The sequence below is a fragment of the Loxodonta africana genome, chromosome 27 (genome assembly GCF_030014295.1).
Source record: "Loxodonta africana isolate mLoxAfr1 chromosome 27, mLoxAfr1.hap2, whole genome shotgun sequence".
Taxonomy (NCBI): domain Eukaryota; kingdom Metazoa; phylum Chordata; class Mammalia; order Proboscidea; family Elephantidae; genus Loxodonta; species Loxodonta africana.
The window spans coordinates 12,783,894-12,788,318 of NC_087368.1; the positions used below are offsets into that span (position 1 = coordinate 12,783,894).

Below are 4,425 nucleotides of genomic sequence, written 5' to 3' on the forward strand. Positions count from 1 at the left end.
AATCCACGAGGCACTCCTTGGAAACTATGAGGGCAGTTCTACTCTGTCCTATAGGGTCACTAAAAGTCAAAATCCACTCGACAGTAAGGGATCATAAAACAAAAATAACACATGTGAGAGACATGCTTCTTAGTTCAATTAAATATACAAAACCAAATGGGCAACTCCTGGGCAAAAGCAAGATGAGAGGGCAGGAAGGGACAGGAATTGGACAAATGGACACAGGGAACCCAAGGTGGATAGGCGGACCGTGCTGTCACATTGTGGGGATTGCAACCAATGTCACAAAAAAATATATGTGTGTGAATTTTTTAACGAGAAATTAACCTGAGCTATAAACTTTCACCTAACACATAATAGAATTTAAAAAAAAAAAAAAAAAAGCCTATGGAGGAGTTCTACTCTGCACTCGTGAGGTTGCCATGGGTTAGAACTGACTCCGCGGCAAATGACAACAACGATGTGCTGACTCTGAAGATGGCAGAAGGGGCCATGAGCCAAGGATGCAGTTCAAGAAGCTGGAAAAGACCAGGAAACTGATTCTTCACCAGCGCCTCTGGAGAGAGTGCAGCCCTGCCAACATCCTGACTTCAGCCCAGTGAAACTGCTTCGGACTTCTGGCCTCCAGAACTGTGAGCGAATAATGCAGATTAATATTTGACTTTGACTTATTACTGTATTTTTCCTGCTTAATTAGGGACCCATCAAGATTGTTCCCTTTTCACTCACCCCGCTAGAATGCAAATTCCGTAAGGATAATGACCCTATCCATCTTATTAACTGCTATTTCTCAGCAGCTAGAACAGTGCCTGGCACACAGAAGGGGCTCAATAATTATTCACTGAATGAATGAATTATAGCCATCGCCTCATCGTTGCCTCTTCAGGAGCTTCAGGACAATCACTTGAGCTCAACCTTATTGTTGTCTACTCAGTACTCTACACTTGAGATGCAGCTGAATCCAGAACTCACAGAAAAGAAAATTTTGGAGCCCCACCCCACCAGATAAACTGAATCATAAACTCTGGGGGTGGGGCCTAGCCATTTGTTTCAACAAGCCCTCCAGGTGATTCTGTGCACACTAGAGTTTGAGAACAGCTGTTGCTGTCAGCATCTCCAAACCGATTCCTCAGAATCTTTAAAAGTTAAATTGGAGGACCCACTGGGTACCCTAGAAAATATAGACTTGCATGATATATACTAACAAGGAGCAAAGAGAGAAAACATTAGTGTTTGGTGAAGGGTAAGACAGTGCACTATATGCGGAAGTCAACACAACTTGACCAAGGCAAAGTCAGAGTAGCTTCCTAAAAAAAAAAAAAAAAGACACATGCAAATTCCCTGTGGGATTGAGTTACTGAGCTGTGGGCTGGGGACCATGGTTTCAGGAGACATCTAACTCAATTAGCGTAACATAGTTTATAAAGAAAATGTTCTACATCCTACTTTGGTGAGTAGCATCTAGGGTCTTAAAAGCTTGTGAGCGGCCATCTAGGATATGTCTACTGGTCCCAACCTGTCTGGAGCAAGGGAGAATGAAGAAAACAAAAGACATAAGGGGAAGATTAGTCCAAAGGACTAATGGACCACAGCTATCACAGCCTCCGCCAGACTGAGCCCAGCACAACTAGACGGTGCCTGGCTAACACCACTGACTGATCTGACAGGGATCACAATAGAGGGTCCCAGACAGAGCTGGAGAAAAATGTAGAAGAAAAAGCAAACTCACACACACACACAAAAAGAACAGTCTTACTGGTCTGACAGAGACTGGAGAAACCCTGAAACTATGGCCCCTGGACACCCTTTTAACTCAGTACTGAAGTCACTCCTGAGGTTCACCCTTCAGCCAAAGATTAGACAGGCCTTTTTTTATAAAGCAAGAAGTCATTAAAATGACAGGAAAGAAAGAAAAGACCAAAATGGATGTCAGAAGAGACTCTGAAACTTGCTCTTGAACGTCAAGTAACTAAATTGAAAGGAAGAAATGATGAAGTAAAAGAGCTGAAAGGAAGAAATGATGAAGTAAAAGAGTTAAACAGAATATTTCAAAAGCGGCTGGAGAAGACTAAGTCAAGTATTATAATGACATGTGCGAAGACCTGGAGATAGAAAACCAAGAGGGAAGAACATGCTCGGCATTTCTCAAGCTGAAAGAACTGAAGAAAAAACTCAAGCTTCAAGTTGTAATGAAGGGTTCTATTAGTGCAGGAACATCAAAAGAAGATGAAAGAATACACAGAGTCACTATACCCAAAAGAATTGGTGACATTCAACCATTTCAAGAGGTAGCATGTGATCAGGAACCAATGGTACTGAAGGAAGAAGCCCAAGCTGCACTGAAGGCATTAGCAAAAAACAAAGCTCCAGGAATTGAGGGAACACCAATCGGGATGTTCCAACAAACAGATGCAGCACTAGAAGTGCTCACTCATCTATGCCAAGAAATTTGGAAGACAGCTACCTGGCCAACCGACTGGAAGAGATCCATATTTATGCCCATTCCAAAGAAAGATGACCTAACCAAATGTGGAAATTATTGAACAATATCATTAATGTCACACACAAGTAAAATTTTGCTGAAAATCACTCAAAAGCAGCTGCAGCAGTATCAATTGGAAACTGCCAGAAATTTAAACTGGAGTCGGAAGAGGATGTGGAACCAGGAATATCATTGCTGATGTCAGATGGATCCTGGCTGAAAGCAGATAATACCAGAAAGATGTTTACCTGTGTTTTATTGACTATGCAAAGGCATTCAACTATGTGGATCATAAAAAATTATGGATAATATTGCAAAGAATGGAAATCCCAGAACATTTAATTGTGTTCATGAGGAACCTGTACATAGATCAAGAGGCAGTTGTTTTAACAGAACAAGGGGATACTGATTGGTTTAAAGTCAGGAAAGGTTTGTATCCTTTCACCATACCTATTCAATCTGTATGCTGAGCAAATAATCTGAGGAGCTGGACTATGTGAAGAAGAACGGGGCATCGGGATTGGAAGAGGGCTCATTAACGTTAACAACCCAAGATATGCAGATGACACAACCTCGCTTGAGGAAAATAAAGAGCACTTGAAGCGCTTACAGGGGGAGGTTAAAGACCACAGCCTTCAGTATGGATTACGCCTCAACATAAAGAAAACAAAAATCCTCATAACTGGATCGATAAGCAACATCATAATAAACGGAGAAATGATTGAAGTTGTCAAGGATTTCATTTTATTAGGATCCACAATCAACACCCATAGAAGCAGCCGTCAAGAAATCAAGATGCATTGCATTGGGCAAATCTGCTGCAAAAGGTTTCTTTAAAGTGTTGAAAAGCAAAGATGTCACCTTGAAGACTAAGGTGTTTTCAATCGCCTCATATGCATGCAAAAGCCAGACAATGAATAAGGAAGACCAGAGAAGAACTGATGCCTCTGAATTGTGGTGTTGATGAAGAGTATTGAATACACCACGGACTGACAAAAGAACTAATAAATCTGTCTTGGAAGAAATACAACCAGAATGCTCCTTAGAAGCAAGGATAGCAAGACTATGTTTCACATACTTTGGACATGTTATCAAGAGGGATCAGTCCCTGGAGAAGGACATCATGCTTGGTGAATTAGAGGATTAGCAAAAAAGAGGAAAACTCTCGATGAAATGGATTGACACAGTGGCTACAACAATGGGCTCAAGCATAACAACAATTTTGAGGATGGCTCAGGACCAGGCAGTGTTTCATTCTGTTGTACATAGTGTCACTAGGAGTTGGAACCCGCTCAGTGACACCTAACAACAACAGTAACATAAAACAAAAAATAACACACGTATTTCAACCATGGCCACACCTACCCAGGGGCAAGGACAAGAAGGCAGGAAGGATAGGAAAGTTGGATGAATGGAAATGAGGAACCCAAGGTCGAGAAGGGGAGAGTGTTGACACGATGTGGGGTTGGCAATCAATGTCACAAAACAGTATTATATTAATTACTTAATGAGAAATTAATTTGCTCTGTAAGCTTTCACCTAAAGCACAATTTTAAAAAATGTTTATTAAATTAAAAAAAAGATTAATGTTTTTCAAAAGGAAGTTTGAATGCTCCCTTTGGCAGCCCACGTACTAAAACTGCATGATACAGGGAAGATCAGCACAGCCCCTATGCAAGAAAGTCGTACAAATTCGTGAAGCAGTTCATATTTTAAAAGCTGTGTTATACATATTTTTTTACAACAAAAAAGTAAGTTTGAGAGAAAGCCAAAATTGATATTGCCCCTGCCCACGGGGGCCCTCAGCACAATGCAGAACAGACGCTGTGGGGCCTGAAGAGGCTGCCGAAGTTCAGGGAAATTCATGAACTGTAGGTGATACTTGAGGAAATGCAAGAAAAATTTATTTATTATATCCCGAATGAAGACATATGTGAAAAGTG

At 41.1% G+C, this 4,425-nt stretch overlaps 1 non-coding gene across 1 annotated transcript; it reads left to right on the plus strand.

The window, feature by feature from the left end:
- The first annotated feature begins 4,093 nt into the window (after positions 1-4,093).
- Positions 4,094-4,197, plus strand: LOC111748092 (U6 spliceosomal RNA). Its single transcript, XR_002784057.1, has one exon. It is a non-coding gene; the product is annotated as a U6 spliceosomal RNA (small nuclear RNA).
- The last annotated feature ends 228 nt before the right edge of the window (positions 4,198-4,425 follow it).